This window comes from Pleurodeles waltl, chromosome 9 (assembly GCF_031143425.1).
Source record: "Pleurodeles waltl isolate 20211129_DDA chromosome 9, aPleWal1.hap1.20221129, whole genome shotgun sequence".
NCBI lineage: Eukaryota > Metazoa > Chordata > Amphibia > Caudata > Salamandridae > Pleurodeles > Pleurodeles waltl.
Genome location: NC_090448.1, coordinates 915437520 through 915455372, shown reverse-complemented (window position 1 = coordinate 915455372; position 17853 = coordinate 915437520).

The following is a 17853-nucleotide window of genomic DNA, read 5'->3' as shown; positions in this document are numbered from 1 at the left end:
GTAGTCTGCGCTGTCCTGTCCTTGAATCCCTGTGACGATCTCCTCAGGGATGACGGCTGCCACTATCTCCTCCATGTGGTCCAGGGCCTTCTGTGGTGCTGGACTCCCACCTCCAGTCTGCAGTGCTGCCTTCCTGTTCCTGGTCATCTTTTCCTTTGTCCTGCCCTTGCAGACATGCCAGCGTTTCTTGCACTCGATGACTGTTCTCCAAACTTCTGCCACACTGTTTATCTTGTCAACAATTTGTTGCCATATTGCCTCTCTCCTACTAATTTTGAGGTGACAAAAAGTTGGTGCTGGTGTTCCGTCACCTCTTTCACCAGAATTTCCTGCTCCTCTGCACTGAACCGACACTTTCTTTTCTTCTTCTCCCTCTCCTGGGTCTTGTGTGGGCCCTCCTGGCTGGTTCCTGGTCTGTTGTCATCTTCCTGGGGCCTATCCAAGCATCTGGGATCCATTTTGGCTCTCCTTAGCACATTTTGCAGTGTTTGCGCCACTTTTTGATGCTATTGCATCAAAGAAAGTTGCGTATAAGGTTTGTCCATCGTAAACCGGCTCACAGTCATTTTTGCTGCATTAACGTTGTTTTTCCTTATGATGTGACGCATTGGTTTGAGTAAAATAAATGACTCACGTCTGTGGTTTGCGCCGCCGTGTGTCAAAGTATAAATTTAACACCTGAGCAGCGCAAACAAATGGCGTTAGCCGGCAGTACATTTTTTTGGCGCAAAACTGCATTAGCGCAGTTCTGCGTCAAAAAGTATAAATATGGCCCCTGGTCTTTCTTTCTGCTCACAAGTTTTAGATTTCAGTCTAAATGCTTCACAGTTTTATAACAGCACACTTTTTAGGTCTCGTTTACATGAGAGCTTTTAGATGTCTGTAAGTGAAAGCCTATTATGGACCAGAGTGCTTTAAGTGGGATGAAAAAGTTTGTTTGTCCTTCTCCTAGAGCATGGCCTCTCTGATTAGTTGGCTTCTATTCTTCACACAACTCACTTTTATGGAACTACTTTTTTCTTTTTGTTAAAGAATTCTATGAGCGTGCATGTGTTTTCCAGCTCTGTTCATGTGCTTCTTCTGCTCCCCGCATTCCATGTTGCTGTCTCCCATGTGTCACAAGCTCTCTCTTGTGCACTTCTCATCTGCCAATCAATGCCTCCCAGACCTCCATGCTTTGTCACTCATGTGTTTCTCCTACTGCACCCATGTTTTTCTCCTGCTGGTGCTGCTATTCTGCTCTCCTCTCCCAGTGTCTGTTGCTTCTCCGAGCCAGTCCTGCATTGCCGCCAAATCCACCATCTCAATGAATACATGACAGTCCTGCTAAATATATCAAGGCAATATCTTCCACAGACGACAACCCTCCTCCCTTCTCCAACAGAGCATGATAACCTCATTTCACACAGGCAGACCCCTATAATCCAGCCACTTCTCCCACATTTTCTAGTATTTGTGGGGACAGCCCGTGCCTCATAGTTCAGCCTTTGCAGTTGAGAGCACCAGTCTACTCCGGATCGCCACTTTGAGAGTGGCAGCACTGTCAAGCCTCTCCAGAGCTATGCAATGTCTCTCTTAGCCACCAGGCAGGCAACTCCCATGAATATTCAATCAGTCCTCAGCCCCACCCAACTCCTTCAAAACGCCCAGCAGCACCACCCTTGCGTTCAATTCAGTGGGACAACCAAGGACCGCAGCAATGTCCCACTCCACCCGCCCCAAAAAGTTTGTATCCCCGGACACTCCCATGCCACATGCAACAGGTGCATCTCTGGTTTACCACATCGCATACAAACTGGGGGGGTCCCAGGTTGAATATGTCAGCGTCTCCATGGGGACAGGTATAACATATGAAAGTAGTTTATCTGGATCATTCTTAACCTGGGAGAAATGGCAAATTCCCTTGGTCCTAGAGAGGCGTCCCACAGTCGTCCTCGTCCAGTTCTCCCACCCAGGCTGCCGACCTATCCCGCAGTCAGGCAAGACCATCGGCACGTTAGTAAACAAGGATCGATAGATCTGGGTAACACCCCCTGCCCCCAGCACCCTGAGAGCAGTTTCGCCTCAAGTGGGCTGTGATCCGGGAGAGAGTTTGGCCGGCAGGTGGATCGCAAGGCGATAGGCATCTGAAGGAAGTGAAAAAACTGGAAGGCAGCTATGGTATAGTGTTCCCTTAGCTGCTGAAAGGACATCAGTGCAAACATCCCCCAGATATGTGACTCCAATGGTGTCCCATTGTCACAAATCCTCCAACCGGGACTCCTGCTACAGCCATGTCCCCTGCCACAGAGGCGTCATCTTGATGAGGCAACAGTCCCAACCCATCAGCTACAACACTGCCCACCAACACTGCACTGCCCCCCACGTGCAGGCAGGGTCCCCCCGCGGGAGCGGATCATCATATAACACTCCCAACAGGTCCTCAAAGCCAAGGAAACTGAGCTCCAAGTGGCAGGCTGGATCCTCCCATCCCCCTGTAAACCACTCATTGATTAGGATCAGCTGAGCCACCAAGTAATAGATATAGAGGTCCGGCATACCCATTCTACCCACATAGGGTGATTTCTGCACAGGGCAAAAGGCTGCCCGTTGGTGCCCTCCGCCCATTTAAAGGAGGTAAGTTTGGAAGTGAGGGATCGAAACCAGGAGCGGGGCACCAAGTAGGGAAAGTTTGGCAGGGCATACAAATAGCGGGGGATGCAGATCATTTTATAAAAGGCATTTTGGCCCAGAGGTTTCAGGGGCAATCATGCCCAATGGGCCAGATCATCCCCCAGTGCACGGGATAAGGGCTGAAAATTCAACTGCCATGCCAGAACCGTGAGCGGGGCGAGGTGAATCCCCAAATATTTGAAGGTGTTGCACCTTACAGGGATGTTCGGCCACTAACTTGCTCCCCCCATGGCGCCACGCACTTCCACCAGCAGGGACTTCCTGGGGTTTAAGCATAGCCCAAGGCTTTGCTGTACTGTTTCAGGAGCTCAAGGCAGCGAGGGCCATAACACCAGGGCCGCCCCAGGAACACCAAGACATCATCTACATACAAAGACACCCTATCCTCATAGCTAGTCCCCCAACTCCAGCCATCAATCAGGGGGTCCCCATGGATGAGGCAGGCCAGCGGCTCGATGGCTAGGTGAAACAGCAAGGGGTAAAGGGGGCAGCTCTGGCGTGTCCCCTTTCTGATCAGGAAGGGATCTGAGAGGATACCATTCACCCGCACTGAGGGGCTATGGTACAGCAGGTGGACCATACTCCTGAATTTCAGGGGAAAGCCCATCCGCATCAGGACCTCCTCCTACAAGTTCCAAGCCAGGGTGTTGAAGGCCTTACTAAAATCCACCAGGAGGGGTGCCAATTCATCTCCCAATCAATCCGTTTGTGACAACACTGCCTGATCCTGGAGGTGACAGTGATGTGTGCTCCTTCCTGGCCTGAAGCCACACTGGTCAGGATGCACCAGGTGGGGCAGCGTCAGTATCAGCCAGGTCGACAAGACTGTCGCAAATATCTTAATGTCCACGTTAATCAGTGAGATGGGCTGATAGGATGAACACTGGTCCCGGGGCAGGGGGTACAGGTATGACCACAATCGTGGCACAATCCTGCCCCTGCACGAAGGAGCCACGACGGAGTACCTCCTCATACGCCCCAACCAAGCAAGGTATCAGGTGTGACCGAAACTGCTTGTAATATTCAACCAGGTATCCATCAGACGCTGCTGTTTTCCCGGATAGAAGCGCAGAGATGGCATCTCCCACCTCCTCCTCCGACATCGGCAGGTCCAGTTCTGCTGCCAAGAACTACAGAAGTGAGGGTAGTGGAATGTCACCCAGAATGGGCTTTTCCCGTTCTGCCATGAGCTGTGGGACTCGGCGTACAAGCACTCATAGTAGGCGGCGAAAGTGCAGGCAATTGCTGGCAGGTCCTCTTGTGCTATGCCCGCCCGGTCCCTGAGAAAGGCCACCACACGGGGCCGAGATATCACGGGTTGTCAGCCAGTAGAGCCGTTTTACGGTCTTGTCACCCAGCTCATGTATTCTTTGGGTTGAGGCCTACCAATGCTGTTGAGCCTCTGCAAGAGACACCTGCCTGAACTCTGGGCACCGAAGCTCCAACTGCTGCACCGTATCCTCCTCCCCAGGGCATCCAGCGCGACGCTCCAGCTTCGCTATTTTCACCTCGAGCTCAGTGATCTGTATTCGCTGGTCATCCCGCCGCCTAACAAACCCGTTCATACTATCTCTCAAGGCTGGCTTGCTTGCCGTCCAGAGGGTCTCGGCTGAAGCCAATGAGCCAAGGTTTTCTCAGAAGTAGTGCGCTAGTTCTTGGTTAATGAATTCAACACATTCGGGGTGTTTCAAATACCAGGAACTGAAACACCACATGGGTCACAAGCTCTGCGCTGGGGCGCCCCAACTCAGGAGTACCGGTGTGTGATCCGAGATACCACGGGCCAGGATCTGCACCGAAGCCAAGGCCAGAAGATCCACTGCCGGAAGCCATATTAGATCTATCCCTGCTTCTGTGTGATGGTCCGCCAACCAATGGGTGAATGCTATCATCTGCGGGTTCCAAGCCCACCATACGTCACACAAGGCCAAGGAGTCCGCTCAGCTCAATAGACAAGTAGAGTCCAGACAACACCCCATCGATGGGGCAGCAGAAGTCTCTCGGGTCGGGTCCGGGACCGCGTTGAAGTCTCCTCCCAGAATAGTGGTTCCCTGCGGTAGGGACAGGAGCAAAGCATGCAGCCCTGCCAGAGTGGGCCGAAGAACCAGCAGAGGAAGATAGCATGAGACGAAGTTGACCTGTCGGCCAGCCAGGTGGCCCTCCACCCCAACATATATCCCCTGGGCATGAGGGCCACCCCCTGGAGCCCCTAGTGAATGCAGCGTGGTACACCTTGTCATACCCAAAGCGACAGAGAAACAGACACTGGGTTCCCCCCAGTGGGTCTCCTGCAAGAGGACCACCCCTGGGATATATCTCCTAATGTAACGTAGGACTGTGGCTCTCTTAATACAGTCTAACAGACCATTTACGTTCCAGGAGGGTACTCTAGACATAGAAGAGTGTGGGGTGATGGCACTGAAGGCATTGCTTGTCCTCCATCAGGTCCGAGCAGCCAATACCCAGGGCTGCTGTGGACAATCTGAGATAACGGGTTGGTCTGCATGGGACACACTGTGCAAGGGTCTAACCTGAAAAGAACAAAGCTGGTACAACAACAACATACTATAATTCCCCATAAACACCCCCATCTCCCCCCACCCCATACTTCTACCCCTGACATACTGGTGCCCCGTTATAAGTCCCTAGTATATGGTACTTAGGTACAGAGGGCATTGGGGCACTAGGGGTCCACCCATGGGAGCCTATGCAAAATGTTTTTGCAGGACTGCCATTGCAGGCTGCATGGAAAGTTGAATGCACCCTTTCACCACAGATCACTGCACCAGGTCACTGTAAGTAATTCCTATGGTAAGCCCTCCTAGCCCAGAGGGCAGGGTGCAGGTCCCTTTGTGTGAGGGCACCACTGTATGAGCAGACGTGCCCCTATGAACTTCAGTTCCACTGCACTGGACTTCGTAAGTGCGGGGAAACCATTTTACCCATGTACTAGACATAGGTCACTGTGTCCAGCTTCATAATGGTAACTCCAAACCTGGGCATGTTTGGTATCAAACATGTCCAAATCATACCTCAATACCAGGTGGCCACTTGATTCTGCAATCTTGAAACCAAGATATGCAGAGGCCCCTGGGAGCATCTGAGTGGCCAGGTCAGCCAGGTGATGTCAGAACCCCCTCCTGATAGGTGGTCACCTTGCAAGATGACCAAACCCCCTTTTAGAGCTATTTAGGGACTGTTTGACGGTGGGTCCCCAGATTTGACGTGCAAGATTCCACCAGGACTTCTCTGGATCATTTACTTCCACTTCTGGCCACTGGAACCATAACTGGACTCTTCAGGAACTGACAAGACTGCAACTCCAGCGACTACATTGTTTCCCCGGCTCCTTCCAGCAAGTGCAACATTTCCCCAGCTGTGCATCCTCTGGGGTCGATGAGACTTCAGCCTGCACTGAGAAGCAAGAAGGAATCTCCGTCACTCCCCTGCAGGCACCTACAGCAACGATGTCCGGCTGCATGGATCTGCTCTCCTCTGGGACCATGTGGGTCCTGTATCACAGGTGGTGTACTGGAGTGGTCCCCTTGGTCCTCTCTACTAGCTGTCCAACTTGGGAGATGGTGAGCCCGTGCCTCTCCTTGCAGGACAGTACCCCTGAGCACCACGACTCTTGTAGCTACCATGGCTTGTTGTCTCCTGCTCCAAGGGATCTTCAGGCTCCCAGTAGCCCCAGCTCCCAGCACTTCTTCTTGCCAAGCGCAGTCTCTTTTCTTCTGCTCCAGGGACGTGGGAGTCCTGTCCAGGTGTGCTGACTGGGTCTCACTGCAACTTATTGTGCTGCTGCCAGTGGGTTGACTATGGGGCTGTGACTGCTTCTGTTGGCTCTCCTAACTGGTGAAGGTCAGCCCAGACTCCCCTTCAAAAGTTGAGTCCCCTGAACCTTGCAGGTCCTCTTCAGCCCTGCAACTCTTCTTTTGCTCCTCTTCCATTTGCCAAAGCTTGTTCGTGGTTCTCCACTGACCATCTGCGACCCGATGACTAATGTGGGACACCATCTGCACAGCTCCAAGGACTCCTCTTTAGCTCCTGGGTTCCACAGCTGGCCTTCTACTCCCATCGACCCAGATCTTCATCTAAAGAAGGGTGGATAGTGGCTCCTGCCCTCACTGGACACTCCATCATGGACTGGACTCTTTCCACTTCTTTTGCAGGTCCTCTTCTACCAGAATCCACCTGTGGTTTCATATAGTCTGGTCCTGTTTTTTCACAATCCATTTTCTAAGTTCTCATGTTAGTCCTTTGGAAGACCAAGTACTTACCTCCGCTCTCCTGGTCACTGGGAGTCTCTTGGGTACTCACCTCTTGGGGTTCCTGTTCCTTCCAGCTTCCCTCTAGCAAATCCATATCCTTGAGTGGGGGACTTCATTTCATATTTCACATTCTTAGTATATGGTTTGGACCTCCCCTAGCGCCCACACTAATTTCAACCATTATTACCGATGCTTGTTGTTTCTATGCTAATTACAGATTGGTATTGTGTATTTATATATATATATAGTGTGTGTACTTAGCTTCAGTTGGGGGTACTGCCTATAAGTAATCTAGCTTTGTGTTACTATAGTAAAGTACCTTTATTTTTGTAACACTGTGTGACTGCAGTGGTATTGCATAAGCTTTGCATGACTCCTAGATAAGTCTTGGCTGGTCATCCACAGCTACCTCTAGAGAGCTCTGGCTTCTTAGACACTGCCTACACTTCACTAATAGGGGTTGCCTGGACCTGGTATAAGGTTCCAACACCATAGGTGTCCACCACACACCAGGCCAGCTTCCTACAGGGAACTGATAAAAGGGATACTGATCCGTAGTTAGTAGTAATCTCTACAAAAAAGCATTTTGCAGGCAAACAAATCTATTGTCTGAGTAATGAATCCTTTTTGCTTCATTTACCTCCACCCTAAGACTAAAATAGTGCTCTGTCCTACACATTGTTTCCTATAATTGATATTGCTTTTCCACTTGTTTCATACATTTTTTCTATTTTGTCACTCTGAAAGCTATGGGAAAAGTCAGTCTCCCTTCATGTACTGCATGTCACAGAGATGGAGTCTGGACAAGCGAGAGAATCCCAGAAAGCATGGACGAACACAATCAAGCTTGATATCAGACTGTCTCTTGACACCCAATATAAGAGCCTAAGTATATCTGGTTCACTATAGAACAGAATTGTGACAGCAGGTTTCACATGACACCCACTTTATTCCCCTTCTAATCCTCCAGTCCTACAGTCTCCCTGTCAGGCTGATACCCTACTATTCTCTAGACCAGACCCCCCCACCCCCAAGGTATACAGAAACCCTAACATAGCACATGTTTGCCCAAAGATGGTGGGCACAGGTACTTTGGTGCAAAAATGCATTTATTTATGTGTGTGGCACCAATCTGTTACAGTTCTGAAATGAGCATTGTTCACTGTGAACATGGTGTGACTCACATAAACAAATGTACTTCCCCCCCCCCCAGAGGGCTTGTGTGTGCTTACAGTCTTTGTTGAAAAAGAGGAGCAAATAAATGGACAGGTTACTTACCTTTGGTAACACCTAATCTGGTAGAGACATATTGTAGTTGCAAATTCCTTACCTTAAAATTTCCCCCAGGTGTAAGTCTGGATCTGGAGATTTTGAGCAGTACACCTGTGCGCTGGTAGTTGGCGTTGGTCAGCTTCGCATCCATCGTCGGCATCATGCGCACCGGATATGAGGTTGCGGGACCTATTTAGGCGCCACGTCAGTTTCTTTTTACAACTTTCCACGCCATTAGCGCAGAGCCAGGAAGAACACTGACCACTGGTGCGTCAGAATTAGGGTCCTGAAAAGGGAAGTCCCAGTCCCTAGAAATCAGTTCGCAGAGTGTGGGGCATGGGTGGGTCAGTAAGGAATCTACAGCTAGAACTTGTCTCTATCAGATAAGGCGTTACAGAAGGTAAGTAAGTTGTTCATCTGATAGAGATTTCTAGCTGCAGATTTTTTACCTTACAATAAATACCCAAGCAATACCATCCCCGGGCGAGAGTCTGCAAACCAAGATCATACTAGTAAGTCCTGCAAGACCGCACTGGCAAAGTACTTGTCCCTCTAGACCTGACTGTCCAGGCAGCAGTGTTTGGTGAACGTGTGCAGCGATGCCCATATTGCTGCCTGACAGATGTTCAAGGCTGGAAATCCACGAGCTAACACAGTGGTTGCAGCTGCCATTCTGGTAGAATTAGCAGGCAAACCATCTTGCGGTTGCTTTTTAGCCAATGCATAGCAAATTTTAATGCAGAGAACAACCCATCTAGAGATGGTTTTCTTCTGCACTGCCTGACCTTTCCTCGCACCCACATACCCAACAAAGAGTTTATCATCCACCCAGAACTCTTTGGTATGATCAAGATAGAATGCCAAGGTTCAAGGCAAGGGAGTCTCACCCCTTTTTTTAGAAGGATGAGGGAGTGTGTAAAAAGTGGGTAAGGTGATGGATTGACCTACATGAAAGCGTGTGACCATTTTTGGCAAAAAGGATGCCCAGGTTCGAAGCAACACTTTGTCAGGATAGATGGAAAGGTAGGGTGCGTTAGATGACAACACCTGCAGCTCACTCATCCTGCGGGCAGAAATAATGGCCACAAGAAAAGCTGTTTTTAATGTCAGAAGCCAATTATGGAGCGGCTCAAAAGGAGCGCACATTAAAAAGTGAGAACCAGATTAAAATCCCATTGGGACATTATGAATTGTGATTGAGGAAACATATGGATAAGATGTTTAAGGAATCTACTGACAAAAGCAGATTTAAACAGAGGGTTGGTCAGGTAATCTCAGAAAAGCAGATGTAGCAAACAAATAACCTTTGAGGGTGCCCAAAGTAGAGCCCTGCTAGGCCAAAGAAAGTACAAACAAAAGGACCTCAGAAAGAGGGTCACAGAGGAGGGGTCAACAGACTTGTCTACGCACCATGACACAAATTTGTTCAATCGAGAGGCATAAACTGTTTTGGTGGAGGGGCGTCTCGCTGTCAAGATAATGTTACAGACTTTGGACGGAAGGTCAAAAGCTGTCAACTGCCACTTCTCAATCTCCATGCAAGAAGGTGGAGACTGGACAAATTCGGGTGGAGAACCTTCCCCTGCTGATCCTCGCAAAGGGGCAGTCTAATCAGAGGATGGAAAGCCATATGCAATAGCTCAGAATACCAGACTTTTCACGCCCAGTCCGGAGCCACAAGGATTACTTGGGCCTGGTCATTCTTGATGTTCTTGAGAAATCTGGGCAGAAGTGGCCTGGTCAGAAAGGCATACAGGAGGCCTGAGCTCCACTCAAGATGAAAAGTGTTGCAGAGCCGCCTTCAAAACTCCAACGTGCAAAACTGCTGACATTGCGTGTTCTCTGCCGAGGTGAACAGATCTAACCAAGGTTCTTCCTTCTGCTGAAAGAGGCATTGTGTTACCCCTGAATGGAGACTCCATTTGTGATCGACCAGGCATTGCCGGCTGAGTTTGTCCATTCTGGCGTTCACAGAGCCCGCATGGTGTTGAACTACCAGGGAAATTCTCTGATGTTCCAGCCATGCCCAGAGGCACAGAGCCTCCTGACAAAGGGTCCATCACCCCATCCCGCTCTGCTCGTTGCACCACCACATGGCGGTGGTGTTGTCCGTAAACATCTGCACTACTTTTTCTTTGAGAGAGGTAGGAATGCTTTCATTGCCATTCTCATCACCTGGAGCTCAAAGGTTGATGTAGAGCCCGGACTCTGCCAGAGACCAGATATCTCTGATGTCCGCCTCTCCCATGTAGCCGCCCCATACCCGGAGTGACGCATCTGTCACTACTGTTAGATCTGGTTGGGGGAGGGAGAAGGATCGGCCTCTGACCCACTTGCAGTTCAGGAGCAACCACTGCAGATCTTGTACAGTTCCCTCTGAGATCTGGACCAAGTCATGGAGATTCCCCTGATGCTGTGCCCACTGGAACTTCAGGTTCCACTGCAGAGCCTGTATATGCCATGTGTTACCAGCAGAATGCAGGAGGCCATGAGGCCCAGCAGCCTCAGACTCATTCCACTGAAATCCAGGACTGAGGCTGAAACATTGGTACCATAGCCTGAATATGTTGGACTCACCGTTTGGAAGGAGAAACCCCAAACTGCACTGTGTCCAGAACAGCTCCAATGAAAAGGAGCATCTGAGATGGAGTCTGATGTGACTTCAGCATGTTTATAGCGAACCCCAGCAAATGCAGGAGATCCGCTGTAGTCCGGAGGTAAGAGACAACAGCCTCGGGTGAGCCTGCTTTCAACAGCCAGTCATCGAGGTAGGGGAAGACTGAAACCCCTGATCAGTACAGATGAGCTGCAACCACTGCCATCACCTTGGTGAACACCTGAGGTGTTTGGTAAGGACAAATGGAAGCACGGTGAACTGAAAATTTTCATGGCCTACCATGAATCACAAGTAACGTCTGTGGCCAGGCAGGATGGGAATATGGAAATAGGCATCTGGCAAGTCCAACGTTACCATCCAGTCTGCTGCGTCCAGGGCAGATAGAACCTGAGCCAGAGTGAGCATTTTGAACTGCTTCCTGAGGAAGAGATTGAAGGACCAGGTCTAGGATAGGGCGGGGGCTCTTATACTATTTGGGTACCAGAAAGTAGCAGGAATAACAACTGCAACCTACTTTTGGCACAGGGACCCTGTTTATGGCTCCCTTGGCCAAGAGAGACGCAACCTCCTTGCAGAGAAGTGCCAAGTGATCCTCTATCATTGATCATAGGATGGTGGCATGGATGGAGAGGTAGTTCAGAAAGGGAGGGATTAGCCCCTTCAGACTATTTGGAAAACTCACTTGTCTGATGTGATGGACTGCCAGTCGGGCAGATGATTGCAAATGCTGCCTCTCACTGGTCCCTGGTGGGAAAGCGTCAGACTTGGAAGGTTTGGAGGCTGCAGAGGGGTGAGGTGGACTGGCTAGACTGCTGGCTCCCTGATCCACAAGGATGTTGAATCCCACGTCCATGGACACACAGACACTGGGCAGCATACATGGCACGGTGTTTGGAGGAGAAGGGATGTGATTGGGCACCCCTGTTGTAGCCACGAAAGGGGTGAAAAGCAGACTGAGGGTGATGAGGGGCAGCTGTGAGGTATAAGGAACTGGCCGTAGCCTGGGACTCCTTCAAACTCTTGAGCACTGAGTCTGCTTTATCTCCAAATAGACAGGTGCCATCGAAGAGAATGTCCATAAGAGTGCATTGGACAACCCCCAAAAAGCCAGATGTCCTCAATCAGGCATGGGGCCTGAAGGGCACTGTTTCCTTTGGGACCTGTGGTAGCACCTGCACAACCATGTCCCATAATGTATTGGTGTTACGGCCCAAAAGGCAAGCGGTGTTCACAGACCGCCATGCCAGGCTGGAAGAAGAAAACATCTTCTTCCCAAGCTGATCCAGCCTGTTGGATTCCCTATGTGGAGGAGCAGTAGGAATGCGCCCGGGGACGTGGAGGCCTGGATAACCAAGCTCTCAGGGTGTTGCATTAGGAACATTGGGTCATTTGGAGCTGGTCTATGGCGGTGAGCAATTGTCCTTTTCAGAGGAGTCCCTGGGCTGGGCTTGGACCAGTTCCCCAGCAGGACATCAGTGAGGGCTTCATTTAACGGCAAGTGGGGTTCCGAAGTGGAAGCCCCAGGCTGAAGCACCTGTCAGGTGGTTAGTCCTTAATGCCACCGAAGGCAGCTCGAGGTCCAGGACCTCGGCCACTCTCCACACCACCATAGAGCAGGACACTCCCTCCACCATAGCCACGGTAGGGGGAGAAAGCATGCCAGTGTCAGGGGAAACATCCAGGCCACTGGCCTCACCCAGGTCCATCCGCCAGTCTATGGGATCTTCCAGCAGGTATTCCAAAGGATCCAGCAAACTCTCCCAATCCTCACCGAACCCCAACCCAAGAGAAAAAGGGTCAGGATCTGACCTAGGTAGGAAGCTCCCTGTTGAAGTCAGAATTGGTGTTGCACAACACCGGTCCAGCTACGTGTTGGAGTCAGCAATGAGGATGGGGTTGACGCCACTCACTGACTGTGGGCATGGGTGGCATCAGGAGCGTCAATGTCAGAACCACCGTCCGGGAAGGTCAAATTGGTATGACCAACACCAGGTCAGATATAGGGACAGAACAGGAGCGATCCAGAGTTGAGCCCAGGCCACAATGAGCTTTAGGGACCGCTCCCTCAAAGCTTACGGATTCATGGCCTGGCAATCGGAGCACGACATCGGGTCATGGTTGTGCTCCAAAGTACCACAAGCACACGAGATGCTGATCCATCATGGACATCACCCAATGACAGGGTCCGCAGGGCTTGAACCCAGTCTTGTGTGGCAACATCGTCAATGCACCAGGAGTGGAGATACTCAAAAATCTTTGATAAATCTTTAAAAAAAGACCAGTCAAAAAGTGACTGAGGGGAAGTTCTTCTTTGGATCTGCTGTGGCTGGTGCACAAAGAAAAGAAAACTGACATCAGCCCGCCAGGGTGGTGCCTAAATAGGTCCTGCAATGTCATATCTGGCAAGCACAATGCCAATGATGGACACATAGCTGAGAGACGCCAGTTAAAGGTGTGCAGGGGTATTGCTCAAGAAAAATCTCCAGACCCAGACTGATGCTTGGGGGCATTTCTAAGGTAAGGAATCTGCAACTAAAAGCCTCTATCAAATTCTGCAACTAGCAGTCTCTATCAGATGCAGAAAAACATCACATGTATATGTATATGTGTGTATATATATATATATATATATATATATATATATATACATTTTTTCACAAAAAACAAAACAAAGGTTACAGGGACATTTTAGTTAGACTGACGTTTTACCCATACAAAACCAGAGAAATTAAGCATTTATAGTAATACTTTTAGGTTATATGTTAAGAAACTATAACTTGTTACCCAAAGTTACTTTCCGGCACAAGTTATAGTTTCTTGAGGTACGTATAACTATAAGTATAATAATTATAACTGCTGAATTTCTATGGTTTTGTATGGGTAAAGCAACAACCTAACTATAACGTTCCTGTAGCCTTTGTTTTTTTCAGTGAATTTCAATGGTTTTTATAACACACACATTAATATTCCTGTCAGGTTCTGACTCTATGGGACCTCTTTGTGTGTACTATGGGCTCAGGATACCTGTATCCTGTTGCCTTACACGTTTTAACGCAGTTTTTTTTCCACTCCTAGGCAATGCAGGAAACAAAATGGTGGCTGCAACTTTTCTGTGAGGGCCTTGTTTTCTTCCGAATCCATAGAGGATCCGGTTCCATATATGTATACATTTGGTTTTCATTTAATAACTAGAAAACTATTGAATGGATGTACAACAAATCAGAATAGGGTGCTTTCTGGACCAAGAGCTAGCTTTCTGCCAAATGTGGTGTAAATCCATCCAGCGGTTCTGGCTGCAGTCGTGCTCAAATACCCTATGGAAATTAACATGGGGAAAATGTGTTTTGGGACGCCCCCCCATTTCTCAGCCCCCCACTTGATGGATCACCTGAAATATTCCAGACAGCAGCTGAAGTGAGCATAAACATTTTGGTGCCAAAGATATAGGCAAGTAAAAAACAAAACACTTTTTCAATGGAAACTAGATCCTAACTTTACCTACCTACTGGCGACCACCAGTAGGATGGATATATATATATATATATTATGTGTGTGTATATATATATATATATATATATATATATATATATATATATATATATATATATAAATGGGTAGGTCAAGAGTTTAGATGGAAGCAAATTGAAGGCTTGTTACCACCGAACAAACTCCAGCCACAGTTAATGCCCTGTAAGACAACAATTAAGGTACTGGAAGCAGGCACACTGCACTCCTTGTAACCTACACAGGTGAGAGTAGCAGGACTGAATGCAGGTGATTTACGTTAAAAGTTCAGCACCTGTCTGCAACAAAATGCCAGACTCACTACAAAAAAGGAGAGAAGCAGCAGCAGTAGTACGTGAAGAACTTGGTGAGTCTGAAGTTGAAAATGCAGCCTTACCAGGTACTAGTCCAAATAAAAGTCAGTGGCTACAACATTGTTTTCATACAATTGAGAAACTCCAAAAAAAGAAATAAACAAATGGAGAGCAATAACCTACAAAGAAAATTATGTAGCAGTTGGATGGGTGCCAAGAGGTATTTTTATTATTCCCACATATTAGAATCCCAACCCAAAGTTACTAGAGGAATAGGCATGCCCTCTGGGAACCACATTGAAACAAGTGATGAAACTACATGTTAAATATGCAAAAAATGAAGTGATAAAATATGTGAGGAACCCAAAAAACTCAATGATGATCTAAAGAATGAGCAAAATCAAGAAAAGATAAAACCATTTCAATATACCACAGAGAAGAGAATGGAATAATATGAGGAAGAATTAAACCAAAAAAGAGTACAAAATATTTGAGCGACAAAATAAATTACTTAGAAAATAAAAATAATATTAGGGATTAATACAAAAAGGAACATATATAGAAACATCAGGAATTAATAACTTCAGAATCCAGCTCAGAGACACCATCAGACCAGGACGAGGCTTTACCAATGTGAGATCAATACCAACAAACTGGTGGTACTTTTTAGGTGAATATTGACTGATGAAGCAGAGCAAAATTACCCAGAATCTGAGAGGGGGCCCAAACAGGAAAAGGAGACACCAAAGGAGATGCAAAATGAGAAAAGGCAGACAGAAGGAACGAACAAGACAAAAAACCCTTATGGGAGAAGGGCATGGCAGAACTACTAGGTAAGGAAAATCATTTCACTGACTGACATGACTACAATAACAGAGAATGTGCTGAGGGTGATGACTGTAATTTATGCTTTGGGAACATTGACAAACTGATGGGTTTCTGTGTATTGGAAAGTAATATTGCACCCACAACTGAGAAAAGACAAGCAATGATTGAATTGGGCTTACAAACTGACAGAGCTATTGTAAATCCTTTTTAAGCCTATGTCAACCTTTTATCTCAACATGAGTTGTGACAACCCTGATATCTATCATGATCTTGTTGCAAAGGATCTTATGAGACTTGGGATCCGACAGCCACTGAACGTCTGTGACAATTTAAACAAAGATTAGAAGTAGAAATTTTAAGAAATGATCCCAATACAGTCATCAGGCCTTGTGACAAAGGCTGTAAAATAGCGCTGTGGGACATTAGCAAATATAGATTGGAGGCTAACAATCAGTCAACATCGTCAGGCTGTTATGAACTGGTTGCTTTGAATGCATACTAGAAGAGAAATTGATTTTGTTATTTAAAAGGAAATAATTGGGGGTTGATCATTTTATAGTAATGTATTTTCCTGAAGGTAGGTGAGCCTGTAATTCCTTTTCTTTACTCATTACCTTTGTACCATCTAATAAGAGCTTGCTGGAGAATGCTATTTATTTGGACTATTTCTTGTCTCCTATTCTCAAAACTCTACCCTCGTACTGCAAGGACACTACTGATTATTTACACAAGACCACCGACATTCATTGGGAAGAGACTTATTTGCTGATAACTACCGACGTTGCATCACTGTATACATGCATATATCATGAACATTGATTGGCTGCACATGGCCATTTTTTTTAACCCCTTTAGTGCGGGTGTCGGCCTCCCTGATGCGAGTCATGACCAGGGCCAACCCAAGGGCAGGGGTTAAAAAATCCTTCAGTGCAATCCACCGTAGGATTTTTTTTTTTTAATTACCCCGGGAGAGGCAGAAGAACTTCCTCGTCTCCCTCAATCCCCCCCCCCCGCCCCTCTGTGGCGTCAGCGCGCCGTGAGGTGCGCTGATGTCACTTTTTTCCCCACCGGAGCAGCGGAAGAGCAGGTGAGCACTCTTCTCTCCACCCCAGTGGGGATAAAAAGGGCCAAAATGGCCTCCCCAGATGCCAGGGGAGCATCGATGGAAAGGGGAGGGTCTCCTCTTTCCATCAATGCCTTCCTGGCACATGGCCAGGAAATGGCCCTAGGCACCAGGGATATTGTTTGGGGGGTAGGCTCCCGTGTGAGTGAGCCACCCCTGTGGGGGCACATTTGATAAAAAATAGATGTTGGGGATCTTCTGGGGGTGATAGCGCCCTTCAGATAGTAAAATTCATGTTTTATTTGAATTTTTTCAAAAAAACAAAATGGCGGGTCGGCCTTTCTTACACAGGCGACCTCAGGGTCAATATTTATAATTTTTTAAAAAATGTTTCTGCCTGGGGGGCCGATTTCACCCCCCAGGAAACATATATATTTTTTTTTATGAAAATGTGTGGCTGACCCCTATGGGGGCATTTTTAGGGACAAGCACAAAGCGCTCTTTCCATGGTGTAATCTGTCTGAGGGCTATTAACCACACCCATGTCAAGGCCATCAGTTTGGTTGGTTCGTGGGCTTGCCTATTAAACTTAGCTTGATTTAATTAGTGAAAGGCATGCATAGGTAAATGGATAATTGCACTTTTGCCAGTTACATGTATAATTGCCCTTTTGCCAATACGTTTCACTGCAAGCGAAATTCTGTTTTCTTTTGTGTGTTTGCTTTGTGCTCACATGCACAAAAAAAAGAAGTGATGTAAAGAGTCAGTCTCTCTCTCTCTATATATATATATATATAGATATTTATATATATGTAACAAGAGACAAATCTCTATAGATATATAGACATATGTGTAGATATATATATATGTATAGATATATGTATATATATATATATATATATATTTATATTTATATATATATATATATTGCCAAGCAAAAGGTCAGGATCATGATATCAGCGGCACACTCAGCTGCTAATGCTGGTGACAGAGGAGACCACCTTTGAAAGATATACGTATCCAAAATAATTATTCACCGCACTCCACCGTTTAAGACTCTAGTGGAGTTGAAATACATTGGTGGTTGCTGCTTGTTTGAACAATAAACGCTATAAAGGATTCTTTGGAGTGCGATAAATAATTCTTTTGGATACATAAATATATATATATATCTTACAACCAACATTGCTCCAGGACCATCCAGACCATGACAGGTTGTTCAAAATTGGCCTGTCGTGGAACATTTGTCTGCCAGGTTTCCAGAGATCTATACTCCTGGAAAGAATATAGCAGTCAATGAGTCCTTGATCC